Source organism: Aphelocoma coerulescens, chromosome 2 (genome assembly GCF_041296385.1).
Source record: "Aphelocoma coerulescens isolate FSJ_1873_10779 chromosome 2, UR_Acoe_1.0, whole genome shotgun sequence".
Lineage (NCBI taxonomy): Eukaryota > Metazoa > Chordata > Aves > Passeriformes > Corvidae > Aphelocoma > Aphelocoma coerulescens.
The window spans coordinates 8,791,116-8,815,474 of record NC_091015.1 but is presented as its reverse complement, the minus strand read 5'-3'; the positions used below and the strand labels follow the sequence as shown (position 1 = coordinate 8,815,474).

The window sequence follows — 24,359 nt, the reverse complement described above, 5'->3', positions numbered from 1 at the left end:
TAGCTCTGCAGGGGCTCGGGAAAGGTCGAGAAGAATGACTCTTGGTCCAATCTTGCTCACCACAGGGGCTAGGGGAAGGAAAAAGAGAAAGAACTCCAGGAATATGTGATCACGGGAATTTCTGTCGTCTTCTGAAAAAGAGGCATGTTTACTTCATAGCCCCTGTAAGAAAAATAACCTGCCACTGAGAAACAAGCAAATCCATTTAAAGCAAGAAAAATCCTCAACTCAGTGACCTAGAAATCAATGCCAAAAGTAAAAGCTGATAAATAAATAAATAAGTAAATAAAATAATCAGGGATGTCGTGCAAAAATCAAGGGGTGCCCTCTGAAGAGGTGTAATCAAGGCTCTGAGCCTTCAGTTATAATGGTTTTGATTAAAGAAAGCTGTGCAGAAGTAATCTATTTTATTTTTAAATGGCCTGATTTTCCTTCGCTACTCTCTTGGAGGCTGAACCTAGAACAATTTGGAGGAGGACATGAAGTGCTCAGTGAAAAAGGCAAGTGAAAAGGTATGCATTTAATAAAAAAGAAAAACAACATCTGCTTAAGTTACTTTTGGGTTTTGATGGCACACATTAAAATTCACTGAAAGTAGCAATGCTCTAGTAAAATAAAAACATGAAATCCTGGCTGATCGAGCCACACAGTTTTGCACTTTTTCCACAAAACCTGCAATATAATTACAAACACAGTTTTCACCCTGAGCTGGGGACGGGGCTCATCATATGCTGCGTACCTGGGGGTTTATTTATTCTTTTTACTCTTCCCAATATAAAAAACCTTAAAACTTCTTCCAACAAACTTTTTGTTTATTCACAATTTTGAACTCTTCACTCGTTTCCGTTATAGCTGAAAACTTCTTTAAGTGTAAAAATCTTCTGCTCTTATGTAGGGTCAAATATATTTTCTTTGCTTGATAAATAAAGACAAATAGTAGAAAAGAACCTCAAAAGAATCCCAGTTTGGGTCGGAGGGGGAGGAAAGTTTATGTTTTCTTCCTCAAGAAGGTCAGATGTTTATTCAAGCCTATCTGAGCCTTTTGAACAGAGCCTGGGCTGTGCTGGAAATCTCCTGAGAGCAGCGTTCCTTAGAGAATGGAAGGGATGGCTGCCTTCAGAAGGGCTGGCCACAGAGTGGTCTGCTGGCTTTACAGTCTGGCAGTGCCAAAGGTACACTGAAACACAGGGTGCAGAAGCAGAGTCTTTTTCCAAAGCAGTTATTTAAGTAAAGCAAACAGAGCTCTTGTCATAACCTGCATTGTGGCAGCAAGAATCAGTTGTGCATTACTTCCTGCCAGCACTCCAGTTCCTCCCAGATGAGTTACATGTTGGAACAGGGGGATGTTCCACAGAGTTTTGCAGGTGAACATTTCTAGTGACAGTAGTTTTTAGGAGAATTTTGAAATATTATTATCAATATTCAGCTCTTTCCCACTTTTGTTTTCATTGTTAAAAGAAGCTGCATAAACTATTAAAGCCTGGAAAAGCAAAGGGAATCCAAAACTTCTACAAACTGTGCAACTTTGGTTTAATAAGTTGTATGTTTTAGTGGAAACTCAGGCCACATCTTCATTTGCCTGTGGTCAAATTTTTGGGAAGATAAAGCAATTGATTGCAGTTGGTTTTCTTTTGACACCTCTTAATGCTTCAGGCTTACAATGGTGTTTTCACATTGGAATTTTGACATACAGACTAATATACACAGAAAGAAAAACATCGTTGTGTAACTTGGCCTATAAAAGCTTCAACAGCACAATCACAGCATGGCAGAGCTGTTTAAAGCTGAAAATCTTAACACTCCTTCATGGAGGATGGCTGTGAACATGAGCACAGGCAAGATGCTGATGTCCTCTTTGCAAAGGTAGCAAGAGCATTAGACAGTGCCTGCAGCCACAGCCTCCTCTGCCAGAACTAGGGGTTGGAAGTACTGCTCTCCTAATAAAATACGAGTCCAAACAGACCTGCAAAATACAATTTTTGTAGAGGCTTGGAAATTATCTTTGGCCACAATGAATGGGCAAAAGCTTATTATGTCCTCCAATCCCCACTCATAATTAACATTTGATTTCTAAAAGCGTGGCAATCTTGTATGCTCTTTTCAGTAACAGCATGTGTTCTCTATTCACAGGAAATCAAAGTTGTATGATGTTTACATTTCAGCAGCATGCTTCAGAGAACGAAGTCAACCATTCAATGCAGAGATGCTTTTAAATAATATTAAGATAACAAGGAAGTCATGGTACAGACGACCAAATGAAGTTACATTTCTGACCTGTTAAAATTACTTTTATAATATGCTCTATGCTGCCTTAGCTTCTAAGGTCTGCAGGTAAAATAAGCGATGGTCTGAAACAAAGCTGCTTTACCCATTTGTGAGGAATAATATCATGGTGCTCGAGGCCTTGCCTGTATCTGGACCATCTCTTTCCCAAAGTGAGACTCACCCCCTCTGCAGCCATCTGGGAGCATCCTACACGACAGCCATGTGGCACTTTTTCTGCTGGGAGACCATTTTACATCTGTTAAAGAAACTTTTTACAAGTACTTATGCATTGATACACTGCCCATTCTGAGGAACAGTTATGGGAAAGCACTCAGAGGTCATTTATAAGGCCTGTGGTACCCTAAGGTGCCTCAGTTATCTCTGCATAATGCTAAACCATGCTGTGTAGGAACATCTTTGTGTTGCTCTTCAGGAGAAAATTTACTCCATAATGATGAGGAAAAGGTGAACAAAATTTGATTTATCCAGAAATAATGTCCTTTTTTGTCCTCTTGAAGTCACAGGTTTTTATGTGGTAGCAAGAGACCTCTTTTGCAAGGTTTAGCCAGAAAGAAAAAAAGTTAGCTTTAAGAAACACAGTCACTTGAAATAAACTAGAATTCACCACATAATTTTCCGCGTCAGTGTGGTGTACAAATGCACTGGAGAAACCCCCATGTTTACTAAGGATGGAGAAGTTGCTTGATGTGTCACCTTCAAAGCTCCGACTTGGCTTCAGCAAGTGGTTTTTTGAGTCCCAGCCTTGTTTAGTTCATGTGAACATTTTACAGGTTCTGCAGACATCCCTGGAGCTCACATTCCATGCAGATGAAATGTAAATCCACTGAGTTTTTGCCACTGATGATTGAAAAATGTGTTTAGTACATTATTATTAAGTGAGAAAAAGCAATGCATGATGGAAATCCATGTCTTTGACACCATTAAAGTTCTTTCTGTTAATACTGGTGAGCAGTGATTGTAAGTCTGTGTGCGCTGTGTGAACAGGGTGAAAAATAATCAAAAGATGACTGGAATCACAAAAGTGTAGGGGTACTAATACAGCCACCACTCTTGTACAGGGACTGGTGGCCATGCCCCTGGCATGTGTTTTTTGCCAAAATACCACTGAGCAATGCATGTTTGCTGGGTGGGTATTGTAGCACGTCCTAACAGAAAACAGGGAGGGGGCATTCAGTGACACATTCTGATTAATTGGTTAACAGAAGCCTCCTCATATTCATTACAGCTATTCAGCCATATCACTTTTGAAATCTGAAGGCACAATTTTATCTGAGAGTCCATATGGCTTATCAGAAAACTGTGCATATAGAAAACTACCACAATCCTGAACCAAGATAATATTTATCTAATAGACCATAACAACTCAGAGCGAGTCAATATGGTCTCTCATTTGAGCATGCATTTTGATATGCATTCTACCTATCCAAACATAAGTCATTTACATTGCAAGCTATCTGTCTAGTAAATCCATGTTTAGGTAATTCTTATTACGGTGAGGCTTTTTTATAAAACAGATTATGAAGATGACTTGAATGTATTGTAGTCCATGGACTAATTTGGAAATTACTGAGTATTTTCCTGATAGATTGTAATGGACTCTGATGGAGCTATTGGCTTTTATCAGCTAAACCCATATTTTGGTGTGTAAGCAAATTTGAAAAAGCAAAATATTTGCAGAATAATCAACCAGGCTGCTCTGTTTGACTGGCAGCATCCTGCCTGCTTTGAGCCACCAGGTTGATGGAAGGAGGGACTATCTGCTACCAGGGCACAGACCTGGCAGAAATGAGCCATTACTGTAAATTCTCTCATGTCACTTCAACTCTGAGTAGCCTGAGTGTGGAGAGCAGATTGCTGCGGGCTAATGGCTGAAGAGAAAGTGAAGAGGTAACCCTGCTCACTTAATCCCATACAGCTCTGCAGAGAATATCCTATGGTGAAGCCATACTTACCCTGAGAGTCCTGAGCAGATCCCTGGCTGTATGTTTAGAAAACCTTTATCATGGTAGTTAAATAGGCTTAATCATCCTCACACTCTCTGTGTTTTCTGTTCTGTTTTCCCTCCATTGGAAAAGCAAAGGAAAATAAAAATGGAGAGAAGGCAGAGAGTATTGTAATATGGAAAAAGAAAACTAGCAACTAGATATTGTTTAGGTTTTGTTTCAGTTTGGATACTGTTCAAAGTGAAGGATCAGAAAATTTTCAAAGAGCACAGGATTTTGTGAAAAATACACTCAAAGAGATTTTTCTTTCAAGGCAGCATTTTTGGCAAACCCCAGCCAAGAAAATCAGGTCTTCCAGAGGAAGGATTGCCCAAAACCACAGTGGCGCTCAGCATAAGCTCTGAGAGGCCATAATAAGAGGGATGAAGGTGTCTCTTTTCTTCACTGAATGTAGAGGGACCCCACGTGGCTGGTGTAGACTATGTGCCTGCTTCCTAAATTACTCCAGTTAGGGGAGTTGAAACCTACTCAAATTCTGCTTTTTCACCAGATCGTCTCATTGAAGAAAAAAGGAAAAGCACTCAGGCAGTACCAGCCTTTCCAAAAATTTTCCATAAGTTACCACAGTGGATCTCCCCATATATCAATGTTCACAGTCCTTTTAAGTAAATTGATTTCAGTCATGTTTATACCATCTCCAACTCATTTGGTGGCATTTCCAGAAGAGGCAGGAGGTGCTGACACCGGGTGGAATAGAGAGGGAGTTATTCTATGCTGAAACCACACAGAGAAGAAGTGATGCTGTGTGCTACAATTTTTGGTAGGTCTTAATGCAACTGTGCAGAGAGTTGCAGTTATTACCATTATGAGACATTTATGAAATCTAAATTAAAGTTCTGATAAATAATGTAAACTGAAATGCAAATTTTTATCAGATCTCATTTTTCTGGAGGAGTATCAGTAAAATAGCAGCTGACATAGTGCCAATAAGATAGTATAATGAAAGGTAGTATTTAATTTCCCAGAAAACACATTTAGATTTGATTATTGAGGGTCTGTCATTAGCTGTTAAGCTGCTAGAACAGGCTTCAAGACCTACTGGCTTGACTACATAACCCAAACCCTTCCTGTTAGCTAAATAAATAAATATAATCCATATTCCTCCATAGCTATTAAAGAAACAAGTTGCTGTGTGGCAGAAATGAAGGCGTCATGAAGAAATGAAGATTCGGAGCATGGAGCTTGCACGAATCACTGCACAGATTTGCCTTAGTTTTTAAAAAGAGGATTAAAAGGGAATATACCGAAAAGAAATGTGCTGATTTCTGCCCTGCCATGTTTTGCTCATCTTACCAAGTGAATGAGGGGACAGGAGCTTTTTCACAGTACCCCTCACTTCTGCTGATGCAGTATAAGGCTATCTAGGAAGCTCCAAGCTGGTTCCTGTGTACTCTGCATGGTCAGTAAGCATGCTACATTTAATTTCCATTGAAAGAGCAATGCAGATTCAATAGTGCATCTTCATGAGGCTTCCTACTTTTTTTTAAATTTTGTTTGTCACCTCCAGTCTCAATTCTTGCTCTTCTTCACTTCCTTCTGCCATCACACCAGTGATAGTTGATGTTCTCAACAATACTTCTGTCTCAAGCCCATCTCTGACCCTGTCCTGCTCTGGCCTTCAGCCATATGTGTAGCTTTTTTCTCACTGAACTAAACTGATGCATACTTCTAACCACAGAATAATTCTGTGCACAGCCATCACATCATCCCTCTTTTAGGGAGAAGGATTTGAGACAAACAGTTACTAAGTTCAGGAAAACAGCATTTGCCATGAGTGAGGATGGCCCATGTTTGAAACCTATATTGAAGTGCTTTGCAGAATCAGAGTTCCAGTGAGTCCCCTACATGCCTCAGTTTCCCCTTAGTTGCCCTAGGGGAGTTACCATTTACTCACATTACTGATGTGTGGTGAGCTCCCGCTGACTGTGCGCTCATGATGTGCTTGGGAAAATGCCATTAGCTTTTCCAAAGGTCTGAATTGCCTCTTTTTAATTTGAACTGGTTTCGTTCATAACCTCCAGTGTTCTTTCCCTGTAGATTGCGTCCATGTGTGATTTCTTTATGGGTAAAATTAAAATGCATCAGGAAAGTTCCTGAATTACAAAATGCAGCACTCCAGCCACCTGGAGTTTTACTCTATTTGTATGCCCACTCCTGCTTCTGTGACTCTTTCAGAGGTCCCCACTCACAGCTGCAGCTAAGTGGGCACATCTAAAGGTGACAGATTGAGAATATATGTTCAAGTACACATATAAGTGTACCTACAGATTTCCATTCCTCCTTTGTTTCTTCCTCCCATTCACTGATGTTAAAATCACACACTTGCAATTTAAACCCCACCACACACTGTTATGTTGTAAAATAATGAAAATATTGCTCACCTTCATCCCTTCTCTTTCACAGAATTTCACAAACATCATTTCCCTCATTCCTGGTTGACAAGGGACTCTCATAAAGCTAGTGTTCATCTTCTTTGGCCATATCCTTGTCATCCCAGCAGAAGTATTTCCTGCACCACGGCGTTCCCATGTAGGTCTAAGCTGACAGTTGACTGGGAAAGCTTCAGATCCAAATCAGACTTCCTGACACAACCGATATGTTCCTCACAAGACTCTGTGAAGTGTCACAGCTTGTACTGCATTATATTTACCTGAAAAATTCAGAATCTGGTTAATACTATAAAGCTCTCAAAGTTGAAGGCACTCACACTGACGGGGTGGGGGGGGAAGCCATGATTCTGGGCTTACATTTTTACATCTGTTTGCTTCAACCACCCTTGTGCTGCTTTTGTGTTCACTTTCTTTGAATATTCATGTGATTGAATTCTGTGTCCATTAACATTCACAGAAAGTGAACCTCAGAGCTGCACATATATTTGCAGAAGCAGCGGTTTACATTTGCACACTTAGGTATTCATAGCTAAAAGCACTCACTCGAGGAACAAAATCACTACCATTTAGCCAGCCAGTCCCATGCAAAACTGTTTATTACCCACAAAGAACTGATTTTTGATCCTGCTATAGAAAATTTTTTGCTTGCTTTTAGAAAAAATTGTGTATGTAAATCACCAGTTTCCATACATTTGTGCAAGTAGAAGAAAAGCTTAGACAGATTATGTATTAGGAAGTATTTGTTTAGAATTTGGATACTCCTGCCACAAAAGCATGACCTCTAGTAGATCTTAGTGGTATAGAAACTATGACACACAGCTGAGCAGATACAGGCTTTTCAGCAGAGATGTTACACATCCACCTGACACAGTTAATTAAAATGTCACTTCTATAGGAGTAAAGGGAGATGAATGTGAGCCAAACAGCTGAGCAGAGAATTTTGTTTTGCCTTTGAGCAATTCACTGTAATTTTGTTTAAACACAGGGTGGGGGCTTTTTTCCATTGTATTGATCAATAAAAAGCTAGAAAATTTACGCTAAAAAAACACTGGCAGATTCAAACCATTTTCTTTACAACTTAGACTTAGGTCCTAAACTTTCCAGCCTGTTCTGCACAGTGGCCTGACAGTCTCATGCCTGCCAAGAGCCCTTGTGATTTCAGTGGGAGTTACAACAATCTTGCCAGGAGGTTTTTTAACATCAAACTCTGCACTAAATGACAACATGGGGCTAAGCCGTGCTCCATCAGGGTATGTGAAATAGCTTGTTGTTTGTTGAAAATGTAGTCTAAATTGGCACAAATGTCAGGAGCATGTGATGGTGTGTGTTGATGGCACAAAGCTGGGAGATGTTCCCAGCAGAGAAGAATTGGTACGTGGTACAGGAGGGATTACATGGTGCTTCGGACTGGAATAATGGAAACAGGGTAAAATTCATTCAAGGTGCAAAATATTAACTGATGCATTTGGAAAGAACACCCGAAAAACACCTCCCATAAAATGAGAGCTCATCGTTGGAAATGACTGAAAGGTCATGAGCTGATTGTATGGCAGCTGTGAGCCACCAGTCCCAGGGCACTTGTGAGAAGTCTGCCTTCAGTTGTACCAGGAGTGATATTCCTAGGAGAGCTAAGGATGCATCAAGGTAAGTGTCATGATCTACTGGGCTGGTCTAATGGCTCACTCCTGCCCTAAAACCAGACATGAGTCTTCTGCCCTTTTCCTACACTCAGACACGGCTCCCACTATCTCCTGTGCACCATTTCTATTTTCCTCATCCCTTCTCATGGTCTTCTGCTGTCCAGTCTCCTGCAATTTTTGGTAACCAAGGAACAAAAAATAGGGTTTTTCTGAGTGAATGGGCTGCATCCATTTGCAGAGGGATTCAGACACATACCTACCACGTGGTTAATGACAAGAGTGTCTAGCAGAGAGCAGAGATGGAGAAAAGGGAAAGGAGTAGGCACTGATTCTACTGGGAAGTGGCTGTTAGGTCAGTTTATCCCATTTTGGGAAAACTACTGCTGTAGTGGCTTTGTGTAAGGCTTTGTCTGAGAGGAGCTCATCCAAAGCATTGCATACATGTGATGGTCACACCAGGATGGGTCTTTTGGTGGTGTCTTTGTAGAGCAGCCAGAAGAAGGAGGTTCAGACTGCCTCACTGCCCTCCAGAGATGCTCCTGGGACAGTCAGGGGTTGGGACTTGCTTGCCAGTTGGAAAATGTATTGTGCCAGTTGGCAGCCTCTGTGAGAGGCTTGATCCCAGATCTCCAGTCTGTGATAGCAACTGGTCAATGAGAAGCAGACTCCACAGAGTCTGCCATGCCATCACACAAGTGCTGCAAACACCATTATATGGTCTTTTTTCTAAGCCTATTAGAGTTTTTTTGCACTCAGCTGAAAACCTTGTCCAGAACCTGCCTTCTCTACTCAGTAGAAATCTAGTGATTTTCAGCTAAGTGTATTTAAGACCAGGGTATGCAGGGGATCAAGTAAACTCAATGGCAAAACAAGAGAAGGCAATTAGCAGGATTTATGGCCGGGCTCTTAATTACCACATTGAAAGCAAATGGTAACAAGGATCCAAATACAAAAGACAAATCTGCTCAGGGATAGCAACTATCCTTCAGCTCCTCAACGCCCCAAGTGCCTTTTCAGCGACCAGATCTGGAAATCATGAGCTCCTGGAGACACCCTACCTTCCAAATTTCTCCCCCATTTCCATCTATCCTTGTATTCCTGGTGTTGTACCAGCTTCAGGACCAGGTGACCTGTTTTTATCCAATAATCCTTTCCTGGGCATCCCTGCAGCATCAGGTACTTTCACCATGCAGCAGCTTACCCGTCTTTGTCCCAGAAGCTTTGACACGTGTTGCACAAATTATGTCTGTCTCAGGATCCAAGTCTGGAGTAGTGAGAGGGATCCTCTCATCCTTTCCCGTGCCATCACTTTGCAGTAGCTGTGCCATGCAGTGCTCTCTCCCTCTGCAGATACTGCTTCACTGTTGTACCCGAGATTGCAGGTCCCAGTATCCTGTAAGTGGTGTCTGAAAGGATCAGCATAGTGATGAGGAGTGCCAGGGAATGCATCCAACCAGTTCAGGAGCATGTGGAGGCTGGGAAAAATGTGAAGGACGAGGTGTTTTCTGCCTTTCAGAAAGAGAACTGGGAAATAGGTCTGGAAAACAGAGAAGGACGTGTGAGAACAGGATGATTTATGCATATGTACACATGAGAAAACGAGAAGCAAAGTTTCAAACTGGCAATTCATTTGGGTTTTTATTGATTTTAAATTGAATCTCCAAGCTATAATTAATAACCCAAGCCTGGACCATCCCTGTTATACAGAGTTGCTAACACATCTCTATAAAATGTCTAGCAAGGCAGTAGCTAAACATAAATTCTGTGAAGCTTATGATTCCCAGCATGTTACCAACTTCCTATAAAGGCAGTCTGTTGTTATAAAACATGGCAGCAGGCATAGCCCTGAAATGTTGCTTCAAAACATCTCTTCTAGCAACTGTTTTCAGTGTTACTATACTTTTTGTGTAACCTTTGTAAGATTTCTGAGGCCTCTTTCCTCTTTGTTCTTGAATGAAATAAATGCAGTAGTCATATGTGAAAGTATGTTCAAAGACCATTAATGTTATTTTAATGTCTGTGTTTATGCCATAATTTACACTTCTTCCTTTGAACACAGTTATTTATACCCACAGCTGAAAATCCAGCTTTGGGCTGGGGGCTGTGTCATTTGGGCTGAGGTGGCATTGCAAATTTTGATTTTGTGGATGGGTTTTTTTGTGTATACATATATATACAAATTCTTTTGCCTTGACAGGCCTAAAAAGGGGGCAAAAGCACCCAAATGCTTTTATCTCTTCTCCTACACGACTCCAACAATAATATAATAATTTTCATTTTAAAGTGCACTAATGCCATTTTAATCATTTTTTGAGCAACTAATGTAATACAAAGGAAAGGATGAAATGGAATATTTGTGGCTGCAGAGACAGATATCATTATTCAAGGGTAGAAGCATGTGAAAGGGTAAAGGGGGTTTAAAGAGATACTCTTTTGTTGTACTTAACACTGATAAATGACATACAAGTCAGGATAACAGGGCAGAGCTCCTGTCAGGGAGACAGTGATAAATGTGGAGGCTGGGACAGAAAGGTCCACTAAACAGAAATCTGTATATGACACGTTGTACCTTTGATAGACTTGTCTGCATGGTCTAAGCCACAAAGTGTTCCTCTTGGCTCAAATTATGGCCCTCGAGCACATCTTATACAACCACTGAGCTCATGTTTGTTTTCCTATTTCTGTGTGGCAGCAAAGATCAATTCCCCTTAATCAGTGCAACACACAGGGCTAAAACCAGTGAGGAGAAATGTTCTTATACAAATATAATTGATACTTCTTTCAGGCAAATCCTTGTATAATATGAAACAAAAAGCAAACAGACCTTTTTATTATTATTGCTGTCTCCTTTTAAAAAAATGCCCAGCATCAACCTGTTAATCAAAAGATTAATTTAAGAGAAAACAAAATCTCCTGTTACTTCTTTATGAATGAAGCAGAAGGTCTGTGATTTGTGCATTAAGCTTCCTACATCCCATGCAACATGACTGGTACTTCTTGAATGCCCTCAGCATCAAAAATGAAGACAAAGGAGTGAAGACAGTGAGAAAAGGCATTTATGTCCTTCAGAAGCAGCTTTAACAATTCACAAAGAAAAAGAAACAACAATTAACTCGTGTGACATTCACTGTGCCCTCCTTACAGATGACCAAGGCCTGTGCTTTCAATAGGAGGAGCAAACATGAAGGAGTCCATGTGATACCAGGTAAGAGCACAAAGAAGATTGAATGCTAACAATTCTGCAGGACTGGTACAGGATTAGAAACTGATGGTCAGTCATTTTTGGGTTCCTTTAAGGACACCAGCATTTTGGCTGTGTCTCACTGGGGCACTGTGAGTCTGGTGGTGCAGTGGGGAATTGCCAAGTTCTAGGTGGGAACACTTTCTCTGTTACAGCAGGTTGTGAACATACCACACCTTAGGTGAAAGTGCCATACATGTCTGTGGGTACCAATATCATAGGAGCATAGAATGGTTTGAGTTGGAGGGGACCGTAAACACCACCTAGTTCTGAAGCCCTTGCCATGGGCAGGGACATCTTCCACTCAGACCAGGTTGCTCAGAGCCCCATACAACCCAGCCTCGAGTACTTCCAGAGATGGGTAATCCACAACTTTCCTGGGCAACCTGTGCCAGTGCCTCACCACCATCACAGTAAAGAATTTCTTCCTAATAGCTAATTTAAACCTACTCTCTTGGTTTGAACCTGTTCCTCCTTGTCCTATCACTTCATGTCCTTGTCAGAAGTCCCTCTCCAGCTCTCTTGTAGCCTCTTAAGGTACTGGAAGGTGCTCTAAGGACTCTCTGGAGCCTTCTTTTCTTCACACTGAACAACCCCAGCTCTCTCAGCCTGTATCCATGGCAAAAGTGCTCTAGCCCTCTGATCACGTTCGTCACCCTCTTCTGGACTTGCTCCAGTAGGTCCATGTGCTGACACAGTTTAACAAAGATGAGTCACAAGGTCAGTGTTGAAATCTGAATTTCAGAGTTACCCAGCTTCTTATCTGCAAGTGTCACCATCTGCTTTTGTCCCTTCCCATCTCCAGCACAGTCCCAGGGAGTGATGTGGAGAGGCGCATCTGTGCTCCAAGCCACGATCACCTCTCTCTTACTGAATTTAGGGCTGGGAAAACAGATGGGACAGAGCTCCCCTCTCCAGCACTGTGCAGAGGAGACTGGGACAGCAACACAGGTATCTATGGTCACTTTTCTGCTGAGAACTCCCTTCTTCCAAAGTCTTCTGGAACTGTAGGAGGGTTCAGCAACATTGCTGTCATAACTGTTTTATAGGGAAAAAATATTGGACGCCTTCCACTTAAGTGGCTTCACTTTCCCAGCGCTCACTAAGTTCAGGAACAGGTTGTCCAAACTGTTCTGCAGAGGAGAGGGGGTAGAGACCATCTCTGCAACCACACAACTGAGTTGAAATTCCAGTGAAGGGTTCCCGTGATGGTGGCCAATTTCAAGACCCTCTTATAAGTGTGGGAGGTGTAAGAGCCACAGATTTTAACACCATGAGGCCAGGCAGATGGGTGCCCACACAGAAGCTGGGGATGTGGGGGTAATCTTAAGAAGAAACAAGACCCTTTAATAAATCCTTCCATATTTCAGACCCCTGGTTTACAGAAGCTGTGTTTAGTATAGTACAATCTCAGCTCAGTGCTGACAAACCAACTGCTGCTATCCACTCATGTCCTTTGCCCCTGGAGCTGATACATCCTCAGAATGTTCGAACCAGTGGGAAGAAAGCATGTACTTAATTCCAGTGCCATTTTCCCCCTCACTACAGCTCTGTGATGCAGGTCTTGCAGGAGAAGGGCTTGCTCACCTGCCTGTGTTTGCATGTGGACCCTGGCATGTCCTGCATTGTGTCAGCCCTGCAAAGTCAGTAAGGAACAGGGTCTGTATGTGCCCCAAATGGCCTACAAAATACTCTGGCAAATGGATGGAAACCACTTCAAAGCATGCCTTTCCATAACACGCTGCTCTGACACCCCAGCTGACACAGTCCAAACAGATTGACTCGGGGAGAGAAGAGGAAGAACGGAGGAAAATAATGTGTTGTCCCCCCATGCTGTTTTCTGTCGTAATTTGCTACCTCTTGCAATGTGAGTGAGAATTGGCATTCTGGTACAGAAATCTCCTGTTAGTCCCTGGAATCAAAGAGTGCATTAAATAACAGACCTCACATCCATGATTTTAAAACTGTATTACAAGAGTTTTTTCATTTAAAATGTATTTCTACTACAAAGTCTAAATATTGATTTCAGGCTAGAAAATTTTGCATGTTAGGATGAAAAGAGAGAAATATGCTGCATTTTCCCATTTTTTACTATTATAGTACCTTTTTTGTTATTCAAATAGTAAAAAGGGAAGAATTTATCAACTGTTAGCTGTTGTATATCTTGGGTTTTTTTCCATTTTAATCCTGTAAATTTTTGACAGGAACTGAAATAAGCTCTATAGGGATTTTTTGAAGACGAAAAGTCTATTCAATAGTAATGTAAAATGCAAATTAAATATTTGTTCGGTGTTTAGTCATTCCTCAGAGACTAAAAGAAATTCTTCATCACGACCTCTATACTGACCTTCACATCAAATTAGAAAGTTATAGTGTTTATGTGGAACCCTATACACTGTCCCTATTGTAAAGAAGAAGTGAATATTTTACAGCAATTGCAATTTGTTTCAAGGATCATTTTCTGAGATCTCTGCTTGCTGAAGACTACAATTTACCTTTTTACAATTTCATTTAATGATCTGACATTTGAGACACTTCCTAATTAATTCTGTCGCTGCCTAAGCCAGCTGTGATAAATATAACCTGTGCATACAGGATTACATTGTCGCTTTTAGAAAATACATCCAGTGAGAAAAGGTGAAGCTTTTATGACAGGATATTTGCGTCATCCATACTGGAAATGATGGAACTCTGGAGTAGCCACTGCACTGAAGAGCTGGTGTGAAAGGCTGGACAAAGTAAGGATGGGAGAAGAGACTGCTTTGTACTTAATATTTTTCATGGTTTAAGTTGGTTTTTAGCACACAGAACCAGCTGTTCCAGAGTTTGGCATTTGCAGTATGCTTCTTTATCAATAGTTCCAGAGAGGAGCACATTGGCTTAGCTGTGGTCAGCATGAGGCAATCCAGCAGGAACATGGGGTGTGTAATCCCCTTGGGAAACCAGAGGGAACGTCCCAGGCATGGCCAGAGCGTGGGCTGCAGCTCACAGCTGGGTCAGCCGAGGGATGCTGTGGTTAAAGAAGTCAAGCTACAAAAATGGTCTTTGCAAGCCAGCAATGGGGTCATCTTTAAAATGGCTTTGCAAGCAGCAGCTGTGACAACTGAGGACACAATTTAGAGTGACCGCTGGGCCACCAGGCTGAGCAGATCCTTTGTTAACTTTGTACAGTCAGTCATGGACCTTGTTTATCAATCAGCAAATAAAACAGCATTTTTAAATCTGACAAACACTCCTGGATACTGCCCAAAAATTGTGCACTGCACATGCAAACTTCTTCCTTATATCTTTACTTCCAAGTAAATATTTCAAGGGCTTTTTCTCTTTTTGATCAGTGAATTAAAGTAGGAATGTGAAAGGGCAGCTTTTCATGCAACAAAAGTTGGAGTTTTTTCCATTAAAGATCAAAAATCTCTAGAATAAGATTATAACATATCTTGAGCTATTCATTATTTTCTATATAACAGATCCTGCTGTGGAGGAAATAGTAATTGCAACAACTGGAATAAGTCTAATACTTCTAAATTTCTGTTTCTATGGTGACTTTAATAAATATTCTTTTGAAGATAAATTTAGGTACTCAGGAACATAAATGCTTCCTGCCTTCTGTTTCACACTAAAATAGAATCATATTAGCACAGAGATATGTTTTAGACACATTTGGCATATTTTCCCCAGATTGCCACTTTCTTGGTGACTATTATTTTTTTCTGGAAAAGTAGCGGATAGCCATAAATATTACTTCATTTAGATTAGAGAAACTGTGATTGCAGTAACAGGAGTAGACCTGGTGTGGAAAAGGGAAATTCTGCAGCTTGCAGGGATCCAGAATGAGATGATTTCACCTTTGCTATGGCCATCACTCACAAAACCCTCAGCAGCAGGACAAACAGCCTGGCCATCAGAGAGGATTTGGTTGTCTTAACATGTCTGGTGGCTGCAGACTGGAGCTACTGCTGTTCCCCACTCAGTCTTGGAATCTTTTCTTGTGTCAGCACAGGTGGCCTGCAAGCCGGGCTTTGCCAGAGCACGAATTCCAACATTGTTTCCCCAATGTTAAAGTTGTGAGCTTTAACACGGATCCAAAGTGACACGAGCAATTTTTTTTCTTCCTTTCCTTTCCTTTCCTTTCCTTTCCTTTCCTTTCCTTTCCTTTCCTTTCCTTTCCTTTCCTTTCCTTTCCTTTCCTTTCCTTTCCTTTCCTTTCCTTTCCTTTCCTTTCCTTTCCTTTCCTTTCCTTTCCTTTCCTTTCCTTTCCTTTCCTTTCCTTTCCTTTCCTTTCCTTTCCTTTCCTTTCCTTTCCTTTCCTTTCCTTTCCTTTCCTTTCCTTTCCTTTCCTTTCCTTTCCTTTCCTTTCCTTTCCTTTCCTTTCCTTTCCTTTCCTTTCCTCCTGTGTCTATAAAACCAATAACTTTATGTCATGTTAGTTCTTTGATTTTTAAACCTGAAGCAATCTGCAACCAGAAAAATAACAACCGTGTTTGGAGTCTTCCATCCGAGAGGGAGCAGGAGGGACGAGGCTGGAAGTGCTGGAGCAGGTTGCAGCTGGGTTTGGTTTTGTAGTGGAGGTTTCCCTCCAGTGGCTTCTCCAAAAAGTGCAGCGTTGAAGAAGCAGCTGGGGTTTTATACTGAAATAAGACAGACTGAAATAAGGTGCTCTCACATCTCCCAAAGCTAACCTCATGCCCTGTTACCCTAGGAAAAAAAGCCAATGAATTAGGAAAACTGATGTCAACTTTCACAGCTCCTAAGGGAGTTCACAACATCCAACTAACAGGAAATTTAGGCCTGTCCTTCTCTTGAACAAAAAAGCTATTACCCGCCTTAATTTATCCTAATGTTGTACTTAGGTTTTCTCTAATAAAAAACTCCTGAATGCAGTTCTTACCCCAAGGAGCTTATAATCAAAAATAAAAAATATACGGGAAATAAATCATTAACAACTACATTATTCTGTATAATAAAATATTTGTATAATGTACTATGTCAAAGGTTGGGGTTTTTTCCTTAAGCCTTATGCCAAAGTAGAACTAAAATAAGAACTCTGAAGGCAGGTTGTGATGTCATTTTGGAAGGCAGGTTGTGATGTCATTTTGTGGCCTTAATTTATCCTAATGTTGTACTTAGGTTTTCTCTAATAAAAAACTCCTGAATGCAGTTCTTACCCCAAGGAGCTTATAATCAAAAATAAAAAATATACAGGAAATAAATCATTAACAACTACATTATTCTGTATAATAAAATATTTGTATAATGTACTATGTCAAAGGTTGGGGTTTTTTCCTTAAGCCTTATGCCAAAGTAGAACTAAAATAAGAACTCTGAAAGCAGGTTGTGATGTCATTTTGGAAGGCAGGTTGTGATGTCATTTTGTGGCTGTTTGTAAGATGTATCTCCTAAGCCCTAGGGCCTGTGGAAGAAAGCGTGCAGGTTCTTGTTGGAAAAGTCAACCAGGAATGATGGCACCCTGGCAGGGAGAACCGCCTTGACAGGCAGTGGAAGCTGAGGCAGAAGGTTGGGAGCTGGCCAGGCTGTGCCCAGAGAGCCAAGGCAAGAGGCTGGTGTTCAGTATCTGAGAGAAAGGTGTCAGCATGGAAAAAGAAAGGTGAGAGGCAATCCAGGCTGGAGAATGACCTTTTGCAGCCTGTAGGTAAGAGCAGGGTAGGATTGATTTTCTCAAGCGTAACAGAAAGAAACCTCCAAGGATCCAAGTGTGAAAATGGGGTGCCCGGAGGAGAATTTTACCTGTGGGCATTGCTGGGAAGGGTTGGCTGCTAGAGAAGTCAGAAATCAAGAATCACTGAGATTTCAGTAATCACAGCTCAGCCAAATCCCAGCTCAATGGCCAGGCTGGGAGCCTGAGTGACAGGCAGAACAGCCTTACCACCTGCCATGATTCGGAAAGGATGTGGAAAGGAAGAAACATTGTGAGGAAAGATTTAAAACTGAACAAAAAGCAACTGACCAATCACAAAGATGTGCCAGGATTTTAGTCTGGACAGCAAAGGTAGGACCCAGATCCTGCTTAGGACACAGAATCTGAAGGATCTGCCAGGGTGGCTGTGTGTAGGGCCCTGTTACAGTTGCTGTCAGCGTGAGCTCTGGGGAATCATGTGGCCAAAGGCAGGTCAGTACTTTAGGATGATCTCCAGTATTCCTGAGGGTCATTGGATTGCACTGACTAGAGCTCCACTGTCTGCTGTAGGTGCTTAGGCAGTAGCTCCATGAACACATCTCCTTGTGGGTGCTTTCCACCCAAGGAGCCCAGCAATCCAGACATTGTCAGCATTGAGAGAATACTGGCATCAAAACCAGTGATGCCCCAGAGAGGCTTGGAAAGAGAGATGAGAAAGAAGCAAATGGATGTAAAACAGGAGAATCAGTAAGGGATGATGTTTAGTACTAAAATTTTATGTACCCTGAGTGAGAAATTTTTGACTCCTAGGTGGACTTCTTTGAAAAGCATCTTTTGTTTGTTTGCTTGCTTTGTTTATGTATTTATTAGATTTAGAACAGACACCTTAAGCCAGAGACACTGTTTTTGTATCAGAGCACGACCCATCGCTGGCCAGGTGAGAGAAATTTTGACCACAGCTTAGCAAAGCACATTGCATGCAACTTAAAAACTGGTCCCTCTGAAATCCAGGAAACAATTCACACATTTGAATGCATCTAAAGACTTAACTTGTTTTTAATCATAATCACAGAAAATTGCTCATTTAAATACTACCAGGGATTGTAAGTCTCTTCCCTGCTCTCACTGACTTTTACAGCATTTGATTTTTTAGCATTTAACATTAAAATAAGTGTTATTATCTTTATTTTTGGATGTGCTTTTACTTTGCTCTAGAGCTGCTTAATTCTCTGCCATATCTGGAATGACATTTGCCTTGGTTGTCAGCCAGTAAGTTTGTGAAAGTTTTTCTGGTTCCCTGGAAACCTTCCCTAATATCCCACCCTGCCCAGAGTTTAGACAATGACACATCTCAGCATTACATACTTCCCATGCCTCAGTTCTGAAGGGATTTTTCCCCTTTGCATATGAAGGAGAGCTGACATAGCCTAGACTGGCTTTTGAGACATTCTTGGAATAGTCAAGATGCTCCATGTTTAAGAGAAATATTTATTTTACAGTTCACAGCCAAGGGCAGCTGGCCTGGCTCAGAACCTGTTGACTCCGTCGGGAATTGGCTCCAGCTGATAGAAGCTGCTCCCTGCCTGCCAACAGATACATGGCCAACCAAAACTGTAAACCTGAGAACTGGAGGAATTGTACTACCACTAAATAAAAAAATACGAGTTTATACAGATTACCCAAAGTGAACAATGCTTGGCCTGCAATTTTAGGAGGATTTACCTTTCCCCAAGACTTAGACAGTTTAGAGAGCCACTGAAACGCAGATCTGGGCCCCAGTCCAGTGCACCCTGGGGACAGAAGAAAAGACACGTATCAGTATCATTGAGTACCAGACTCCAACCTGAGAGACCCAAGTAAGGGATAAGCAGCCCCTGTGGCAATATTTCCAAAGGGAAAGCACTCAGAATGAAAAGAGTTAAAATCAGAATACAAGTTGGTTTACTGTAGAAAAAGAAACAACCCACAACATAATAACTTATCTATAATAATATTTTTCAGGCTCTTTCTCCATATAGTCAAGTCCTCCAGCACTTCCTCTGACTGTCAGAAAGATTTCCAGCAGATTTCCCAATTTTCAGGCTTTTTGCTCTGTCTCCTGTTTGCAGAGCATCTGTTTCTTCCAAAACAAGCAGGACTTGTTCCTGCTGGTGCTATCCCTTTTACACATAAAATAACCTGGGTAGAACAATAACAACCAGATGTGATATATGATGTATCATAATCTATAACAGCAACATCTCTCTCCAGCCCAGGAGGGTTATTTCATTCATCAGGTTTAACGAGTGATCAAGCAGTTTATGACACGTACTGCTTCACACAATCTAAATGCAGCTATGTCATTATATCAGATAAATCTTCCTAAGCAAGAATCTGTGCTATCACACACAAAAAAATGGTATCTGTGCTACTCCAAGGACTCATGTTTTGCCAAATGAATTCAGTTGGGATTTAGGTTAATGGTTTTAAATACGATTATTCTACACTAACAGTGAATTTAGGGCTTCCTACTATTAGTTCTGCTCCTGTGCTGGGTCACTAGGAAGGTTCTGAGGCTGTGCAAAGAGTAACTAGCTCCCATGAGAACCCTGGCAGACAGACTGGCATTGGGGGTGTCCTGCTAACAGCGCGATTTTATTCCGAGTTTGTAAAATCTGTAAATTGTACTTAGTAATAAAACCTACAGAGATTACAAGTAAAGAGAAGACACAACATGAGACTTGAATTAATAATATTGTGGTTTCCAGGCAGGGGTCAAGGTCAAAGAGCATTTTCAAAGTGAAATCAGCAGCTGTTGTTTCGGTGTGCCTATTTCTTGTCCCCAGCCATACGTGATGCTGAAAGAGCCACATATACATCACTAGCAGACTGATGAGAGCTTCTGGCAATGCTCCAAAAGTAGGCTATAATGAGCAAATGACAGTTGGGAACTGGCAAATTCCTGGTTTCCTTCTAAGATTTTAAAATATGAATGGGTTTTCCAGGGAGTGAGGGAGTTATCAGCAAAATATTTCCCTGGCATCAAAATTATTAATCTGAAATAATTCAAGGATGGCAGTACTGGACTTCTAAATCCCAGTCAGAAGAATTTTTAAAGCAGGAAAACTAGGGGGAGTAGGGATTAGAGTCACTTTACTAACAATATAGAACAATACACATATGCTTATTTTGAAAGGTTATCATTAGTGCCAGTCATAACAAAACGCCTGGAGCTAAACATGTAACCTTGTAAAGATACAGAATCCATTGTAATCACATATTGAGCAATGAGCAATGGATTCTTTGATACAGTGTGCCTTGATACAACCCTATAAAGACCAATAGCATCCTTGAAAATTATTCGATAACATAACATTCATATACTGAGGCAACTGTTTTTAGAAGTCTTGAGGTTAAAAAGAAGTGATGTGAATTTAAACTGGATTGATAGCTTCAGAATAAATTCCTATTTTAACTTATGTGAGTTACTTATATTTATAAGCAGAACTTGAGCACTCCAGTACCTAAAAAGAGCACTGTTGCAAGTCAGACACCTTAAGGAATGGCATCAAGGTAAGGTAAACTGACCACACAAAGTCACAAAATAGGGGAAGGGGCTAAAAAATACTTCCATACGAAGCTCTCCTATGGAGAGGACTCCACTGATGGCAGATGCTAAGGTCAAGCTTTCCCACATTTATGAAATCCTGGAATTGATGTTTGAGATATGCCAAGTTACTCTCCTCCCTACAGCTACAGAGCCTTGTGGGCTGCAGATAATGCTGTGAAGCCTTCAGGCAGCTGAGGGAGGTGAACTTGCAGCTACTCCATCCCAGCAGGAGGTTTTATCCCCTGAGCATAAATCAAGACCACCTTTATGCACGTGGGCTTTTCGGGGCCGGCTCTGAAGGTGGGAATGGGCACAGAGCACCTCGATGGTGGCCCCCAGCAGGAACACAGGTGGCTGCACAGACTTGGTGGCTATGTGTCTCTGAATGCAGAACATGTAGGGGTGTTTAGGAAAATCTCCAAGAAGAACCTGGTGAGCCCCCAGGCTTAGGACACTGTCAGATTTAGCCAAGGAAGGTTGGTGGCTGAAGGCTAGGCGGGTAGACTTTGGGCTTTGGCTTTGGAATTGCTTTTTTATCTCTTTGTGCCCTGCCCGTAGGAAGGAGATAAGAGTTTTTCTCCAGTTGTTGATAAAGTGGCAAAGAAAATTAAAAAAAAAAAAAAAAGAGAAAGGGAGGCAGTTGTATAAAGCTAGACAGACAGAGACACATTACCTCAACAGCGCCAGAATCTGAGGCTGAAAAAGAGAGACAAAATTGTGTTTGTCCTGGAATTAATAACTTTTAGAAGAGCAAGTTGAAAGACCAGAAGTAGACTACAAATTAAAACCCTATTGGTTGTCTCTTTGGGGGAAAACTGGTTAAAGATACAAAGCAGATGGTGGGAGCGGGACTGAACCACAGAGGGACAGTGCAGAACCAGTCACTGAACACACAGGTCTGAAGATGGGCAGGTGAAGATGCCCAGTTATGCAGCCCTGGCATAGTTTACTGTTACTGTCAAATGACAGCAGAAGCCATACAGTAAGACAAGGGATGCACCAACTTCTCTGTGTCCCTGGAAGCTGCCACCAGTCCAACCTGAGAAGCTGCAGAAGTGAAGAAGAAAGGGCTGGAGCTGGGCTGAGCCTAAAGGAGATGGTACCCAGAAGCACCTTGTAAAGAAGGAGAGGACCAGAGCAGTGAGGGGACTTGTGCCAGAGCTGAGGACTCTACAGCAGTAATGTAACCAATGCCCTCCCCTCGGTGCTTGGACTCGAGGACACACGTGAGCAAAGGCACAGTCTCAAAACTTGAGGGCTTAGTGAAAAAGTGTTGAGTTTTAATAAGGAATAATTTATTCACACTGCAGTGATAATTTGCCCCATTTCTGCTACTTGTAAATGCAGTGACACTGTCTGTGGGGCAGGGAGGTGCATGGTGGGCGAGCATGGGGCTCCTGCACGGAGCAAACCAGCTCATGACGCGTTCTCCCGGCAGAGCTGTGCTAGTGGGAGTCTGCTCGGGGCATGCCTGGTATTTTTGGAAGCCTGAGCAGATTCAAATAGCTGAGTGCTGATGTGTCTGGGATCAGAAGCTCAGGTCAGAGAGGATTAGAAGGAAGGATTCGTGGTGGTGTGGCTGCCTGCAGCTCTCCTGCAGCAGGCAGCATCCGGAACCCTTCATCACAAGCTGTGTCCTGTCCTTCTCACAGCCAGGCCAGCTCACTCTCATGCCCAGCAGCGTGGGACATGGGTCTTCAGAGATTTACCCAAAGGTATAAATGTTTCACACTGCCTTTGGTCACTGTGGAAAGCAAAGCACTTCTAAAATGGTTAAAGTTGATGGACCTAGAAGGACACAAGTAGCTGAAAACCCCTCCAGACACAGGCACTGGTCCTGCTGGAAAGACATCACTTTAGGGGTAATATTGTGTTTATTTTTTTCTTCCAGTCTTTGCCACAGCTGGAAATAATTTAAAAAAGCCAAACTCAAAACTTCACCACTTTCTGTTCAAGTTGCTGTAAAAATCCAGTCCTTGGGTGCTTTGATAGGAGATAGCCTAATCCTCTTCTTGCTTGAGTGGTCTCTCCAATTTCTGCTGTAGAGCTGACAAGTCCCTTTGGGGTTTATGGTGAGGGATTTTTTTTTCAGTCCTTTTTTTTTTCCTTCTTTTGCTCTACTGATTTTACCTCAAAAGAAATCACTGAGGTTTTCTTTTTTACAAGCAATAGCTTCTTATTTATTTAGCTAAGATATCTAATTCCATTAAAGATAGCTGCTTTGAGGGTCTTTTTAAACATTCTTCCTTTTGCTCTGGATCCTTGAGATTTTACAGCATCTTTTTACCACACTAGTTGGCTTGGATAGTTAGAGTTCCATTACGTTTGTCTAACAAGCAGGAAAATGTATTTAGACCCTTCAGAGAGAACAGTCCCAAGGTTCCACTCCAGTGGGACTCACATCCAGTGTGCTGGGGCAGAGCTGAGGGAGAGCCAGAACAGAACAGGGTACTTTGCCTTTGCACTAACCATGCCCCCAAAATGCGTGTGCCTACAAAAGGGCAGCTCACAAATACAGAACATAAATAACTGAAGGAGTTCAATGACTTTATCTGTAATGGATGTGCTGAAATTTTCCTATAAATCAAGATGGTATCCTCCTATAGCCCTGCTCTGTGTCACATCCCAGAGTGGTGGATATCATGGCCCAGGAACAGCTGGACAAAGAGTTATAGGTTGAATTATGCCAAAGGGCAGGAATGCACTGTTCCTCCAAATACCATTTCAGCTGCTCAGTTTTGTTTTCTCCTGACAAACAAGGGATAAACTAATTACATTATATTGCAGATAGCTGTGGATGGAAGTGAAATAGAACCCCTTATCTCTGGGAAATCCCTTGGATATGAATGTGATTGTACAAATGCTTGCAGTGCAAATACAATTACTCAGAATGAGAGGGGATGCAAGGAGAGCCACAGGGAAAGGGTGGAGCAGGGCACTTAGCAGACCTCACCCATCTCCATCTCTGGTGTGTCTAGATTTCAGGGATAGGGAGAAATGTGCTGTCTCAGTGTTGGCACTAAGGAGAAATATTCTGTAGGGTTTAATTTCATCTTTATAAGCTATAAGGCTGTTTATTCTGTATTATTCCACATTGTTTCCCTGTCTGTTTGCCTTGTGAAACAGTATTTTTGGTTTCCTGGTCTGAAAAATTAATGAGATAAATGCACTGAATGAAGTGCAGGAGATATACAGGGGGAATGGAGAAGCTGACTGGTAACCATTTTAAGATTGGCTCAAGAAATCAGGAGGAGAGTCAGGAACTGCATGAAAATCATCTGAGTTCCAGTCTCTTAACCATTAATCCCACCTTCTCAAGGACAAAGTTATGTCTATAATGTGGCCGTGCATCACACATCAAGCCACTTTCTGCCTCCAGCCCACCCTCACTCAAGCAAATTTCCAACTTTGATTTTCATGTCTGTAAGAGCAAATTCCTCCAGAAAAAAAAATGGTTCTTCCAGATTTATGTGTTCAGCAACTCCAAATGCTCAGGTATTGCAGAAAACCAGAAGGACTCTAAAGAAATAGTAAGTGGTTTTTTACAAAGCTGATAAATCAGGCTAATATGTTAG

The 24,359-nt window shown here is 41.7% G+C and overlaps 1 long non-coding RNA gene across 1 annotated transcript; it reads right to left on the bottom strand.

Annotated features, from left to right (window-relative positions):
- Positions 1–496: 496 nt before the first annotated feature.
- LOC138105602 (uncharacterized) lies at positions 497–18,970 on the bottom strand. The gene is made up of 4 exons (XR_011148555.1): positions 18,918–18,970; positions 9,521–9,856; positions 6,671–6,939; positions 497–3,123 (listed from the first exon to the last, which is right to left on the bottom strand). It is a non-coding gene; the product is annotated as an uncharacterized lncRNA (long non-coding RNA).
- Positions 18,971–24,359: the final 5,389 nt, after the last annotated feature.